This window comes from Amblyomma maculatum, unplaced genomic scaffold (assembly GCF_055883805.1).
Source record: "Amblyomma maculatum isolate TAMU_Amacu unplaced genomic scaffold, ASM5588380v1 scaffold_19, whole genome shotgun sequence".
NCBI classification, from domain to species: Eukaryota; Metazoa; Arthropoda; class Arachnida; order Ixodida; family Ixodidae; genus Amblyomma; species Amblyomma maculatum.
The window spans coordinates 2,144,133-2,160,960 of record NW_028146744.1 but is presented as its reverse complement, the minus strand read 5'-3'; the positions used below and the strand labels follow the sequence as shown (position 1 = coordinate 2,160,960).

Here is a 16,828-nt window from a genome sequence, read left to right as displayed (position 1 = left end):
ACATAAGTTTCTCTAAAATTATGGCCTTGTGTCTCGCAGAGCGCGGCAAGCAAGGATGGGACAAAAAAAAAAAACTAATTGCTCAGCGCCACATACAAATGATTCGGTTGACAAATATATGCCTTTACGCCGCCCCCAAAACAAACAAAACTTGTTGCAGGCTTAAGAGGCGAATTCAATCAATGAAAATAGGTTTTGTTTAGGCAACGACGCATATGGTTCAGTCACACCGATACGTGTTGTGACAGAAATCTCTGGATGGTTTCACGTGCGCCTCAAGAAGGATTGCCTTAAGTGCCCATTTTACAGGGAACAAATGTGAACGGGGTCCAGCCATACCGCACTCTTTCCGACTTCTTCCTGTTTCAGGCATTCATTTCAAAGTATGCGTTCTTTGTTTCATTTTACATTACCCATTATTGTGTTTCGTGCACATTATCTGCTGAGCAAAGTGTTTTCACAGCTATTCTTAACTCCATTTTATTTTTTGGATTCCTTTAGGCTCACTGATGGCGCTAAACGAATGGTTTAAAAGATGCCAGATTATTTGGTGCACTTCCTTTTTCCTCTAATCCTCTCCTCACCATTAGGAATTTTCTCTTGTTAAACGGCCATGCAGCCATGACATTTTGGTCGCTCATCGCCGGTCACCGAGTGAAGAAAAAAAGCGAAGGCCTGGGCAATGCGTGATCGCATTACTCATACTTATGTGGTTTTTATGCATAGCAGTAACTATCTTTTAACCGTCACTAAATTAGTCATGATGAGTCCTGACATGCTTGTCATAGCTGCACATGCGCCATGCCTGGTCATAAGCCTAATCTCACGCAGACATGCACGCGCACACCATCCTAGCTGGACACAATAACAACAGCGTGCTCCTCATGGGATACCATGAAAGACAAGCTTAGCGCTCACCTTACGTACTACTGCGCCTTGCATGCTCTTTCCACTGCGCACAGAAACAAACTGAGCCAGGCGCCGGCAGCAAATTTAGACCGCACGACGTACGCGCACATCTTAACGCATTCGCAGCCCGTGTCAAACAAAAGCTAAATATTTGATTTTTTCCAAAAATAAACGAGTTAAACGCATTACGTGCCAGGTATCAAGGAGGCGAACAAACACTACGGAAAAAAAGTACTCAAATGAACTTTACGAAGCAATAAATGGCATATGCACGAAGGTCCGTGAGTTGCCACTTGTCGTGCTTGATTTTTATCAGCTTGAGAAGTCGTTCTTTGGGAACACCCTCCAGTCATTTCGTCCACTGGGGCTCTCAACACTCGATCATTTCGCCCCTCAACGAGCCAGTGGTCGGAAGGCGGCACTCTTCACAGAAGGCACCCTAGCTGGATATCGGCGCCGGTTCCGATCTAGTATGACGCGTGTAAATAGGAGTGACAATACAGAGACCCCTGCGATGAGTGTGCCGTTAGGTGGCTCATTACGCACTTTTGCCACTGTGGAACATATTAAAAGAAGGTATCGGTTATGAGGTAACAGAGTTCCTACAGGAAATATACCGGGATAACAAAGTAGAAATTACATGCGAAGGGATAAGAAGTACGGAAGCTGTCAAGGTATGCAAAGGATTAAGACAAGGTTGTCCTCTATCACCGGTGCTGTTCTTGCTTTATATGATAAACCTGGAACGGAGGATACAAGACAGTAACCTAGGTTTTAACCTGTCATATAGATTAGGTGGAAAGGCGGTAGAGCTGCGCCTCCTCGATTTGATGTATGCAGACGATATTGTGCTCCTAGCTGAGAGTCTGGAAGAATTGCAAACTCTAGTTAAGTATTGCGGAGACGAAGGGGATGCTCTAGGCTTCAGTATTAGCGCAGTTAAGTCGGGTCTGATGATTTTCAACGGCTCAACTGATCACTTTCTTAAAATACAAGGCCATGAAATACCCAGAGTGGCAGAATATAAATATCTGGGGGTATGGGTAAACGAAGGATTGGCATACATTGAAAACCATGAGCAATCACTTAAGGCAAAAGGGCGAAGAAATGCCGGGGGAATGAAGCATAGGGCAGTATGGGGATACAACAGGTACGAGGTTTTGAGCAGTATTTGGAAAGGAATTATGGTGTCCAGGCTTACTTTGGGAAATGCGGTTTTGTGTCTAAAATCATAGGTACAGTCGACATTATAAATAAATCAGATAGCCGTCGGACGATTAGCCCTAGGTGCCCACGGCTAAATCCCAAATGAGGCGGTATAGGGAGATATGGGTTGGGCATCTTTCGAAGTACGGGAAGCTTAAAGTAAAATATTATATGAGGAACGCCTGAGGAAATTGAACAGTAACAGATGGGCAGCTAAAGCATTTGAATACCTATACCTAAAAAGCGTTGACTCACAATGAAGGAAAATAACTAGGAAACTAACCAGTAATTATGCTGGTCACAAGGACGAAGAAATAAAGAACGTTAAGTAACAGGTGAAAAACACAGTAGGTAAAAATTGGATAAACTCGATGGAAAAGAAACAGAGTGTGAAATTATTACGAAAGTGGAAAATGCAGATCAGGAAGGAAGATTTCTTTGGTAACTCAAGAGGCAGTGCCCTACTTTTTGAAGCTAGATCAGAGTGCCCTAAAATACGCAGCTACAAAAAGAAATTTAACAATGAAGATGACACATGTGCTATATTTGGCAATTCCAGTGAGACAATTGACCATATTATACTCGAATGCAATGGTATCCATCCGGAAGTTGATGCAGGCGCAATCACTGTTCCTGAAGCTCTGGGGTTTAGAGATACCAGTGGCCGGGTGAATAAACCGGCGGTGGAAACTAGCAAAAAACGACTGGAAGGTTGGCGGCTTAAAAGCAGAGAAGTGACATAATGTTAGTAATGTAGAAACAAAAATTCAATAAATAGAATGAAGGTATAGTTAACCAATCTAAAACATTGATTAAGATATAGGGAGAAAAATGATTATAATAGCAACTGCTACCAGCCCGTTTCAAAAGGGACGCTCCTGTATTCCGTCCGACGTCCCGCAATGGGGACAAGATCGAGATCCAATGAAGAGGGAAAATCCACGCCTTGTGAAGTCTAGAACTTTAGGAATGCCGTACAAGCAGGATGGCGACAAGTGTGTTCAAGTAAGTCTCAGGTTTAGATGCAGCCAGAAAATCTCCGAGAGGGACCGAATCGTAGAGTCTTTATTAATAGATTCTGGCGGACACGTGGCTCTCAACAAGGTCTATAACTTCGTGGTCCAAGTCCTAGTTGTCACTGTCGCACTACTCTTGTCCGCTGGAAGAATTACTATCTTGTGGTCTGAGCTGAGACTTTGGAGAGATGTAACCGGTTCCGTGACAAGTTGAGCTCAATTTCGGCGAGGTAGCTTTGACAAGAAAAAAATCGGTTTTTCCTGTTGAACTGCTTAGTTTTATTACGGTCGATGTGTTTAACTACCTCCTCCGCATCTGCAACAAAGGCGCCGCAAAGACCGGCTGGTTCTGATCGTGTTAAAGATGTTAAAACTGTTAAAAGGATGGTGGTCGCGGAAGGAGACACTGTCTTGAACAAAAATTATTGACACAACCGATAGGAATGAAATTGCACTTTACTTTGCCAGCGCTTTTTAGAGAAGTCAGTGTCTGCTGTTGTGACTCTTTATGCCGCATTCTCCGCAGTCTCCGACGCCGCCGACTCTCGCTCTATCGAACGAGAGTTCGATAGAGCGGCTATAGACACTGCGGAGACATACAAAAAGGAGAACAGGAATCGGTTGTTTTAAAATAGGACATTAAAGAAACAGCAGTTGTTAACCATTGGTAACAATTCACTCGTGTTTACTACTCCGCTGAACGCTATAAACAGAATCCCTTTTTGGCATTTAAATATAACAAGCAAGAAACACAATTATTCTTAGCCTTATAATTTGCGTGATGGTTAACCATAACAGCCGTGACTGTGAATTGCTTTCTGTCACGGAGGAATTGTGTGTGGTGGTTGCTGCTGATTTGTGTTCTATCAGACTATAGCCGATGTAGAATAAAACATGCGTGTAGCTCTTTCTTCCTGAACGACTGCTGGAACTCCTAGGCGAGGGTGCCTAACAAGCACATTTAGACGGCAGGCTTTTCTGGCGCAAGAATTACAAAAATCCAACTTTATGAGCACTGCGGCTGGACAATAAAAAATTCTTAAAGGGCATCGGAAAAATGGTTGGTTGTAATATAATTGGACAATTTTGGAAAGCAAATTTCAAAAGAGATGGCATGCCGTTAAACAGTCTGCTTTCCATATTCAAGTGTTTATTTTTAGAAAGAAGTAGTTATGTGCAGAAAATGCATGTGTTGCTGTTTGTATAAGACAATCATTAAGAACGATATTAACGCTGCAAGTTCGGCATATTAGCGTTTGTTTATGGTTAAAGGCAATGGTAGAGTGACTTGGTAAGAATAATACAGAAAAGGGTGGAGCTCCATTTTGGCAGAATGCGATGAGGCGCACAACATAATTTTCAAGAGGATGAAAACAATATTGTCATGTTGTGGTGAGTTGTTGTGGCGACAATTGTCGGGTAGTCAGGAAGGCGCCGAAAGGCTTCTATATCAAACTACCTACTGGCTAACTCTAGCCGTAAAATGACTGTGCAACGCGGTGGTGATAAGAGCAAACGTGCTCTGCGGTGCTCGACGTACACAATGCCTGTCGCTCGCTCTCGGCCGTGCTCAATTTAAAGGTTGGCAGTAAACATCGACATAAAGTCGCGAAAGGCAATTTCAACTACCTGGTACAGTGTGAAAGCCACGTGGCTGCCATCATTCGAGACAAATCTCGGTGCACCTTGTGACATATTAAAAATGATGAAGACCCCCTTCCTATCACACCTGGCGCGAACCAAAAACCTATAAAATATGTGCGCAAACACACCTGGTGTGCCAGCCAAATGTAACCAAGCTTTAGATACGAAAGCGCCACAAAAATCTACCGTCGGCGTCAAGGAAAAACAGTGTCCACATACTTGAAATTGGTCCACCAATACTGGCGTCATCACCTCCAGTATCGATCATATTTCATTGCGGATTTCGAAGGGGTCTATCGAAACATTGTGAGGGTCCTAACATATGAGGTGATGATGCGAGTCAGAATTTAGAGCTCTATCCCAAAACTTTAGCGCAGCTCGCGTCGATTTACAAAATTCTGGGGTCCAGCCACAGAAAGATTGAATCCGTCATCGGACTGCGCGCAAAATTTGGTTGAACCCCGAAATTTTAGAATGGGTCGGGATAGCCATCAAAAACAAATTTCAGGATCCACTCGAAACGTTTTAGCACAGCCGTGGTCCACCTTCAAAATATGAGGTGCCATTATCTAAATTTCCTGTTTATTCAGGCTGGTTTAGCTCCGGTTAAACCTAGCTGAGTTGCGAAAGCAACAGCTGCATGGCTACGCTCAGGGTAGCTTAGGCTACGCGCTGAGGGCTCTCCTTCCTGAGGTTAAGCGCAATTCCTTTGCCGTGTCCAACTAAGCAGCGCAGCCTTTACGAGAAGATGTTCCAAATAACCCAGTCCCAAGCGCTTCTTAACTCTCCTTCCCCATAGTTGGTCGATTCTGGCCGTGCGCTCCTTGCTAATATACACCACTCACACATTTCCGCACAACCAACGGAGAGAGCGATGCGCAGCTGGCGCCGGCTGTGGTTATGACGTCACTTATCCGGCATCGGCTGAGCGCGCGGCGAAGCGCGGCCGCGACGCAGCTCTGACACACAGGAGGCTGCCTGTGACGCCACGCGGCTGCTCGCGCATGCGCAGCTTGTCCCATGCTGTGCCACGCGAAATGGTTCGACGACAAACGTAGTGTTGCTTTCGCAACAAAATGTGGGAGGTCCAGACAAAAAATCCGAAGTCGACCTCGGCTCAGCACCAAAATTTGTTTGGCAACCCCAAAAATGGCGGTTTTAAGCCAACCTGTGCTCCATTCCATTCAGATTAACGGCACTTAACTTGAGCCTCGCCGCTAGTGTTTTGGAATACGAGTAGTGTAAAACCCACTGAACCAAACTGGGACTTTCCGGTGTCGTCGCGACAAATGTACAGAAAAATATTCTTTTGCCAGAGTTTAATAATTACCGAAGACTAATTTACAAACTTAGGCCAAGAAGTCAACAGAGAGAGCGCGTAGCAAAGTTTTCATCAGTGCACGCTCAAAGCCTTACCATGAATGAAAGCCGCTGATGTTCTCTGAGATGCTGCGCTGAACGGACAGCGCTGCTAGTGTGCGGCATCCTACCATATAGAAGCTTTATATTAGCCTTAGTGTTTATGTAAAGAAAACTACGTAAATAGTAGCCCCGCGCAATTATCTGTCCTTTAAGACAGTGTAGAAAGAAATGCATCGAACATTTGTTCCTGATGTCTATACATAAAAAGTTAACTGATTAGTCTTGACTAGTAGTAATAAGGTTTAGAGGACCAAAAAAATTCACACACGACTCCTAACAGTCCTGGGTTTGTTTCACTGAATCTGAACACGCATTTGGTTTTAAAATGTCGATTGAAGTTCGCTTGTACATCTGCTGTACGTGTGAAATTTGTTACCACATGGATAATATTGTTACGGACGACATCAAGGAAGAAGAAGCGGGCAGTGGCGCGGACAGGAGCGCTCGCGCTAGGCCCGGCAACATTTTCATTAAACGTCATCTCACTGTCATCGAACATCTCTCTGTCCTCTGTTCTCCTGTTTTCATCGGCTTGCCGTATCGTAACAATATGAAAGTTGACTGTATATAAAAGTACAGTGTTCTGCAACTTCATCGAACGCCCGTTTGAAAAATGTTCCCGCCTGAACCGGAGGCTTATTTACGCTGAAACTGCGCACAAAGTCCGCTGCGAGGTAAGTTTGAACAATGTGCTTATACTTGATTCGGCCGCGCATGATGAGAAACCAGAACCGTCTGCGACGAGACTCGAAAGAAACGCGGAGCATAAAGAATTGGATGCCCATCCGCAGCCGCGGATAGTGCAGAGCCTTTCCCCGCGGTCTTGTGGCACATACAAGGTAATTTGTCGACTAGGTTAACGAGACTATGAGGTCGCCCCCTACGTGACAGCATCGCAGCGACGATGCACACGACCAGAAGTGTTTCATATTCCTCTTAACTTGCCGTATTATGCCCATAAATATGCTTCGCGTTTTTACCCAGTGTTCAGTTTGTATTGTTGATGGCTACTTTGGCCATCTTCGCTTCGTTTTAAAGAGCCTTCTTAAGAGAAACGATGCAATTCCGCGAAGCTTTGAAGTTTGCTGAACGTCACAGTCGCTGGCTTCATGACACTGAGACGAGATATGCTCCAAGAGTCTTATAAAATGATTTCAGCTACGCGCAAGGGCCTCCATAATATTCCAAAATGTCGGTAGTTGTTCTATAGACGCCTTACCTAAAAATGTTTGCAAAACCTTGGGAGCGGCCGAGAGCGTGAGACACTCTTTGCTCTTTGCAACCACCCGAAATGTTTGTCACCTCCGAGTAGTGTAGCTAGCTTATTGTGGGTGCATGCCTTGCAGTGCCTTCTGTGCGCCAGTGATGCGCAGCCTCGACCCTGCATGACCGTTTTTGGAATTTTCTTTGTCTTTTTTTTTTTTCGAACGGTATTTTACGCGTCGTTTAGTTCGCGGATCTGAAATCATTTCCACTGAACCCTTCCCTCTGGCGGCGTTTTTCTCCTTTACCCGAGATGTCATTATGCTACTGAGCTACGATAGCTATTAGACAAGACGTCTGGACAAGCTTTGCAAGTCCGTAGGAAGAAGGCTCGCCGATTCTGAAAAACTCGGTACCACAGTCCCGTCGAAATCAGGCTTCTTTTCTTACTTATCCCGAAGAACCCTGCGTCTTTCATTATGGTAATAGCGGACTGGAGCGCTGTCTCATTATCATATTTCTCTGCCTCACCTCCGAGGCGCTCTAGGAGCCGTGATGCAGCCCCCTCGTTTTCGCCTGCTGAAATTCACTTTGGGTTCATTATCTTTTTTGTTGTGGTTGTTCTCGCGAATCTGGTAGCGACAGGATTCCACGCACATGTAGGCGATTAAATCACGTCGTATGGTTTTGATCTTTGCAAGGGTTCTCAACCACAGTGCAAATCGCCAACAAAAAAATACTGGTATTAACATATTTGCACCAATGAAAAATGCTAAAAGAGCGTATCGCTCTTACATTATAGAGTTAATTAGCATAGCGAAGGCGCAACAGTTCCAAGCACGCCTCCGGTGCAAGAGCAGTGGCCGCACCAATGCTACTGCGCAGGCGCACAAGGTGTAGGCAAAGCGGTGCATGTCTATGCCTGTAATACATATCAGCTAGCCTCCGTATCTTTTTTTTTTTCTTCTTTAGTACTAGGAAAAACCGCAAGAGAAGCTTATGAGGCAGAAATGAGATTTGAATTTGGATAATACTGACCGCAGAAGACCGGGACAAGGTGACGCCGCAAAAAAAAAAAGTGGCAGTACGGAGTTAGCAGACAGCGACACCGGTCCAGAGAAGGAAGCCTCATTCTTCAGATGGGAGTCCTACAACCCGGATGCCAAAAAGCACGCTTGCTTCCCGAGCCAAACAGAGAAAAGGCTGACAGCAGAGTTGTCCATAAATTTGGGACGAACTTGGCGACGTGTTTGGAAGTATTTGATTTCGCCCAACAGAAAGCTGCCTGCTGTGCGCCAGGAGCACTTTACCAATGCCAGTCCTTTGTTTGTCTGCTCCTGGAGCGCCGCAGATCTCATCCGTTTTGTTTACACGTGCTCGCGCGTGCCTCTTCCTCGCAGGTGAAAACATAAATACCAAAGCAGAGGGCTGAAAACCGAGCGCACTTCTAGCGCCAGCAGTTGCGGGTGGCAAGCACCCGCGGAAAATACCTTGTTTCTCCTTCAATGCGCTGTCTCGTTTGCAAGCATCCCTACCGCCCCGGAGCCACGAAGACATGACGGAAAAATGCAGATTAACTCGCTGTTATTGTGCTCACTACAGCGGCCTGTAAAGCCCCGTACTTGCAAAGAACTGGCCCAAGTCACCAGTGCTCCCGTAAAAAATAAAAATAACTAAAACATGCTTAGAAAAAATATTAACATACAAGGTGGGTTGATAAACGGAATAATATTCGAAAAACATGTATAGTGACCAAGCAGTCCGTGCGTTTACACAACGCCGCTGAGGTTATATTGACCGTGTTCACAAATCTTCTTTAACAATACAGGCAGTATTCCGGCTTCTTCGTATGCTGCAGCGCAGGAGTATACGGCGCCTGCTAAGTTGCAGTTGCCGACGCCCCCGGGGGTCGGCGCCGTGCTGCTTTTGCGGGTGGCCCGACCCCCGCTTCCCCCCTCCTCCAAACACTGGTCTTCTGACCGTCTGATGCTCGCGTCAATCACTCTATAGGACAAGCAACGGTGAAAATGTGGAATATTTTATCGATCAGGCCATGGGGTCATGGGGCTTTGGCAGAGCAAGACGGCAGTTACAAAATAACATTGGCTGCCAGCCTGTGGTTTTGCAAAATGGCTGTACTAAACGGCGGAGATCAGACAGTGAGCACCTGCTGCAATGAAGAATTTGATCTACGGCGTTCGTTTGACAAAATAGCCAAGCTGTCTGATGTTGGTCCGAGTGCTGCATGGGAAGTATGAATGCGGCCTGGGGCGGTGGCGCACAACGCACAAAACATAACTCCGCCGGCAGCCTATTGCGTTCGAACTGTTCTGCAAAAGAAAAAGAACAGAAAAAAATGGGACACGCTTAGGAGGGCAATGCGATAATGTTAATGGGCATTGTCGCCTTTCTTGCATCGCCACTTGCTTCTTAATTTATTTATTTTTCACACTTCAAGCACCTTTTAGGTGCTTGACATGAAGGATGGTCAATGGCTTAATCGAAATGATGAAGGATGTTCCAGCCCCGGGCTGTTTTGGAAAAGTTAAGCCGTGATGAGAGCTCCTGGTGGATAGGTTTTACTGCGGCCTGTGCGTGCCGAAAAATGACTAGCCCGTTTAACGGTCTAATTATGAGAGAAAACAGAATATAGGTTTTTCTAGAGAGACCGTCTTGCGATTCTTTGGTGTTTAAGAAGGTTATGCAGTATTACATTATACGGTCATTAAAGTGTTGTTGCATGAGTAATCCAAATAGTTAAAACAAACTGCACGGCTTGAATGAGTTCAATAGCATTAGGCTAGTATACAGGCATATTTGTGTGGCGTCAATATCCTATCTTCGCTCGGTCGAGTGCTATAAATGTTGGTAGTTGCACCAAAGGATACACGGTACTACACAGCCGGTATAAGGTATTTACTAAGGTAATCGCTATTAGAATCAGGCCAACCTTAGACTGAAATCAAGCAAAGTATCAAGAAGTTTTCGGAAACGGTACTCTACCATCGATCACATCTATACCATCAACCAGGTGGTAGAAACATGCTCAGAATCTAACCAGCCCTTATGCATAGCATTCATTGATTACGGAAAAGCATTTGACTCAGTTAAAACCTCGGCAGTAATGCAGGCATTGCGAAATCAGGGTGCAGACGAGCAGTACGTAAAAGTGCTGGAAGATATATATAGTGGCTGCACAGCAACCATAGTTCTGCATAAAGAAAGTGACAAAATTCCCATAAAGAAATCTCCCCAGTACTATTCACAGCTTGCTTAGAGGAAGTATCAGAGACTTGGAATGGGAGCAGTTAGGGATAAGGGTAGATGGAGAATACCTCAGTAATCTGCTATTTGCTGATGACATTGCCTTGCTAAGCAACTCGGGGGATGAAGTACAAATAATGATTGATGACCTAGACAGGAAACGTAGAAAGGTAGGCCTGAAAATCAATATGCAGACGACTAAGGTAATGTTCAACAGCCTCGGGAAGGAACAGCAGTTTACATTAGGTAGCGAAGTACTGGAAGTAGTAGGCTAATATGTCTACTTAGGACAGGTAGTAACCGCAGATCCGGACCATGAAAAGGAAATAACAAGAAGAATAAGATTGGTATGGAGCGCATTTGGCAAGCACCCGAAGATTATGACTAGCAGCTTACATGTATCGCTCAAGAGGAAAGTATACAACAGTTGCATCTTACCTGTACTCACCTATGTAGCTGAAACGTGGAGGCTAACCAAGAGGGTTCTACTTAAGTTGAGGACAACCCAGAGGGCTAAGGAACGAAAATTGGTAGGGGTAACATTAAGAGATAGGAAGCGTGCAGATTGGGTCAGAGAAATAACTCAAGTTACCGACAGTTTAGCGGAGATTAAAGAAGAAATTGACATGGGCAGGACATGTAGTGCGAAGAGAGGATAACCGATGGTCGCTTAGGGTAACAAACTGGATTCCAAGGGGAGGAAAGCGTACCAGGAGGCGGCAGAAAGTTAGGTGGGCGGATGAGGATAAGAAGTTCGCAGGGGTCAAGTGGATGCAGCTAGCACACAATTGGAGAAATATGGGAGAGGCCTTCACCCTGCAGTGGGCACAGTCAGGCTGATGATGATGATGATGATGATGAAAGATACACGAACTTGGTTAGTCTTGTAAGACTTTGCAAAATTTTGAATCGAGATCGACAGCTTTTCTTTGCAGCGCTGAGAAATCTGCAGATCTGAAGCGCATCATTTCCCTGCACAGGTGAATATATTCCTGAGACTAACATTACCAGCAGCGCCTTAAAAAAAAGCGCGTCATAAGGCTCGTCATATTGTGGTCATTTTTAATATAACTGAAATTATTACAACGTTGGAAAGTGGCTGCGAAACGTCTTTTTTTCCTTCTCGAGTTTTCTGGGGTCTTCGATACTCCCACTCTGAAAGAAGATTGCGTCTGCTCTTCGCTGCCCGCCGTGTACTCCTGAAACCTTTTTGATCGCTAAGCGTGACCAAAGCGAGATTCAAGATTGATGATTGCCAATGCAGGCGAAGGTGTGCAACGTGTGTGCTGGCGTAAGAAGCAGTCAGCCGGTTTTCCGCCTCATACGTATTCTGCTAAGGAAGCGAGCTCACCGGAGTTAGTGAGCGCGCCTTCTCCCGTGTGCTCTGAAATCTCTAGTAGAGTGAATTCATTTAAGCTTGTGTTAACAAAAAGAAAGACGAGAAGACGCGGCTTCAAAATTACGAAACCTTCCCTCTCGCTACTATGATGACATGAGGTGAAAAGTGTTTCACCATTACATGCGTGACGAAGTGCCGACTGCAGCAAAGCTACGGAACGACATAATAAATGGCTCAACAGGGATATTCATGTTCGTGTTTGTAGATCTTTCACTTTCTCAACACGAATGGATACGATCGTGCTCAATTGTCTGCGTTGACGGATATGCCGTATGTAAGCGTCCGTATGCTGCAAAGGATCCTAAACGCTAACGGGTTTGCGGTCGCGAGGCTGAACAATTTAGTTCCGGAGATGACAGCTACTGTCGCGTGGCGACGTAACTACCTCTGAAAGGAAAATGCGAAAGCAGGAGAAACCTCTTGTCAAGTATTTTGCGAGATGCATGCGCAGTTGAGAATGCAAGGAGGAAACAGAAGTATTATTATGTAACTTGAGAATTGCAAGACATATCATGAAATAGCGCAATGCAGTGTCGGGGGCCGTTCAAATGGATCTTCAAAGGCGTAGCATTTGAAGTGATGTTCCCACATGTATGTCCTGCGCTGCCGGCTTCATCGTGCCATGCTAAAACCATCCAGGTGCATCATCATTCGACTTAGGGTGACGGGGCCGCTTCGACATCCGATACGTCTCAGGCACTTAGATGGGAGCTCTGTGCTTTTTTTTAAACCTCTGTGAATCGAAGAGCACGTCAGAATCCTTTTCGGCTCATAATTTTTTTCTTTTAGCTCCTCATAAGAAACGACGACTACAAAGACCGCACAAGCCTTAGTTAAAAAAAAAAAAAAAGAAATCCGAGGTTGTGACAAGTAGCCTAAGCTTATCGAAAGCACTTTTCTCTGACCGCGGAAACAAAACCGAAACTGCAGTAAAAGCTCGACTGCGTATAACTGCGCAGAAGCCGGCCGACCGAACTACGTAGCGGAGGGGGACATTTGCAGATGCTCCGCCACCTTAGCTTCGCTCACAGTGGCAAGAAAAGTTGTCGCGGAGTCCTCTTGACACACGCCTGATCCTTTGTCGTCGCGCCCGTCTTGATCTCGCAGCAAGATAGGGCCTGGGTTCATGCGCCAATACTTGCTTTAATGAACCTAAATTTGCTATATTCATCCTTCCCTACATATTTCAAGGGTTCCACAACATCACCTTGCGCAGATGCCTCTGAACAGACCACATTCTGCATTTGCAAAAATCATAGCAACGCAGCAGTCTTTCATCCCAAAACAGTTCACTCAGGCTGTCTGCAGCTCCCATGTGTGCTGTTCTGGGGATATTGAAGAAATCCAACTTCCGACACGGTACACAATGGGGCCAGCAGATGGCTCGGTAACCCCGACTAGTTCTGCATGCGCCATGGTCGTTCTTGCGAGGCAAGCAAACACCATCTAATTTCGCATAACACAGGAGCAGAACTAGCCGCATTTCGTGCTGCTTTAAAGTAGATCTCTGCACAAGCTCCTAAAAATGTCTTCTTGGCCATAGCGACCATGAGCAACTTGTAGCGGAGGTTCGAAATGTGCAATCACGAAATAATCTGCCAGTGGAAGCCATAGTGAAATTGTTCGCTACTTAGCTGACGATGCTGCTTGATCGGCTCACGACACAACCAAAATTGTCGGTATACCATTGACAAGAGCCAGCAAGGCACCTTCGACTGATCGCCCGAAATGTGACAAAAGAATCATTGTCAACACCTGGAGGGTGGACGTCCCGCTCACGCCACTTTTACCAGTTACTTCAACCCTCTCCCGCTGTGATGCTACAGTTTTGTATCGCCTGTGGCTAGGATTGACGTTTACAAACGCATACATATCCCACTTCATCGGCATGGGGGACTCTCCAGCGTGTGAGCAGTGTGGGTGTGTTGAAACTATTGCGCACATACTTTGTGACTGCCCTCAGCTTGAGCGCGAGCATGCTTTCCTGGCTGCTGCACTCCGCGTGCTTGGACTCGCGCTCTTAGTGTGTAGTCAGATTCTTGGCCCTTGAATGACTCCTTCATCACAAAGAAAATCAGTGAAGGTGCTTTTAAAATTTTGAAGGACTCGGGGTTGTGTTCAGGACTAAGTGTACGCTTTTATAGATCTCTAGACTTGTCATAGACTCCTTCCCTCCGTGCTCTTTCTTTCCTTTTTCTCCCTTTGTTCCCCTCCCCACGTGTAGGGTAGCCTACTGGGCATCCCCTGGTTAACCTCCCTGCCTTTCTATTCTATTTTCGATCGCCCTCTCTCTCTTCCTTCCCCATGCCTCCCTTAACTCCTTTCTACTTTTCGCGTTACTTAAACCATTCCATGAATGTTTCGCACCATACTTTCGAGTTTTCCCGATTTGGCCACGACCGACGCACAAACCGACGTCGTCAGGATTCCTGCGACACCGGGCCCTTACGCTATTGCTCGCATTTTGTAGCGGTACGCAGAAAAGATTCCTCACATCGTATTCTTTGAAGCCATTGTAGACTCGATCCATGACTTGCTGGGGCTACGAACAAAAATATCGCACAAGCAGTGCAAATGTTCTTTTTTTCTTTTGCATTCCTGGGGACGGCCCCTCGATGCGCGACAGGCAGGGAAAGCAACGAGGGCGAAAAAAGAAGGCAAACAAAAGCAATGGAAGAAAGCAAGTTTTCACTTGACAGGTTGGAATGCCACGTTGCGCGTGTTACACTTCCAGGAACAGAAAGGAAAAGAAGCATGTGCGGCAAGTCGCAAACTACCCCACCCGCGTAGAGATGCTGACGAGAGTAGTTTCTGGCCACGACTCGAGTTTTTGCCTTTACGCCGGATGTTGAGCTATTCGCGACTTCGGTCGAGCTGAAGGATGAGGAAGATGAGGAGGAGGTTCCTTCCTGGAACTCTTGGGGGGTGGAAATCTTCCCTCCCGCACTCCGTAGCAACGAGTGGTATGCATGCCACGCCAATGAAACAAGCAAGAGGCTTGGATTTGAAGAACACGGCTGGGTCGCTAGTAGCATTGTGTCATAGTAGTGCACCCTTAATACGGTCCGATGCTGCCTGACGAAAGACATAAGAGGACTGACCTTTTTGTTTTATTACGGGGTATTTTCCCTTTCAGAAGAAGGTCGCCAATAAATACGGTATCAGAATAGTCTTCTCCACCCCCTAAAAGTTGGCTGGCATGTGCGGACGAGTCATGGGAAATGCCGGTCGAAGACAAGGCTGCACGCCTTTTGTGAAATGCGCTACAGGGGTTATTTACCAAATACCCTTAACCTGTGGAAAGGTATACATTGGGCAAACGATAGGGCTGTAGATCATATGCGCTCTCTAAAAAACACTCAAAATTTACATATACCTCTTCATTGCAAATCGTGCGATGTCAAGACAAAATGTGAACCGAAGTTCAAAAAAATTAAGATTGTAGGCAGGGATAATCTTGTCCGTGAGCTGCTAGAAGTCTCGTTTATAAAAAGACTTGGTTCAAAATGTATTAGTGAACCATCTGTCTCACTGTATAGTAGTGAAGGTCGACTGTTAAATGTTGGTATGTAGGGTTGGCCAACAATGCTATTATGACTTTGTTGCTGACATTTCGGGAGCATTTGGATGTTGAAAAAAAAGTTTGTATGTGATGTTTCGAGAAAGAAGTTGGAGTCAGCGCCGGTCCTGTGTGTCTATTTGTGCCTATTTGTGAGTGTCTTTTTGCGCTATAAACCTTTCCTTTATGTGAAGTACAAGTATTTCATAAACACTGCTTGGATTATTTCCGTGTGCGGATAGAGCTTAAATGTCTCGGCATAATCTTTGCGCCTGACTTATCATGGCACCACCGTATGAAAAACTTACAGCATGCCGCACATCGGGCTGCCTGTTGCATTACACTACGCGGTTTCCTTCAAGAATTGAACCGTTATCGTACGACACATATTTAAATCAGTACATGGTTAGGCATGTACCGTGGGGGAAACGTGGTCTAATATTGGCATACAGAGAATAAAACGAGTGCAAAATTTGGCGGTTTAATTTACATTCGTAGTTTACAGAAGACATTTCTGTGTTTCACGTGCTAAGGAGATCCTTGGCTTGCTTTCCTAGAGGAACGTCGCATGTGATAAGGTTGAAATCTCTTGGAACATTTTTTATTGTCGAGCAGGTATACGGAGTGACAAATATTTACTTTCTCTCAATTAAGCTTATTTGCTACGAGTCCACGTCAACAAAGTAATGAAATACGGTGCAAAACTCACAGACATTGTATGTCATTTTTACTACGACCGAATTCGGGTCAGAATCGGTTACCTCGTGGCGTGGCCACGCTTGTTACAAATTTTATTACTTTTTCGTTACTGCTGTACTTTATTTTCTTGATTCTTTGTTCTTGGCATGCCTTCGATCACTGATATCACGAAAATGTGATATCAGCCATCTAGACTACATGTCAAAACACCTGTGTTATTTTCTTTTGCCTCATTTATTGTAGCCTATCCCCCATTGTAATGCCAATTTGGCGGCGAGAGTATGATGATAAATAAGTAAATAAATGAATAAATAGAATTTCCTGATCTTTAAACTACAGTGTCTATCATAGCCTGAGCCGTTTTATGATCTGAAACCCTATAATCTAAACTAACTAAACTTAAGGTTCCTTGTTGTTTGGGAGAAACAAATCGCAGTATCTGCCTCACTCCTCGGTAGACACGCACCGAGGAGGACCTGCAAATGTAGACGATCTTGCTAGGCTCTA

General features: G+C 45.3%; 1 protein-coding gene across 1 annotated transcript in view; it reads left to right on the top strand.

The window, feature by feature from the left end:
* The window catches only part of LOC146171570 (cGMP-dependent protein kinase, isozyme 1-like), a 317,967-nt gene that overhangs the window by 111,808 nt on the left and 189,331 nt on the right, over nucleotides 1–16,828 (top strand). The gene's annotated exons all lie outside the window — the stretch shown is intronic.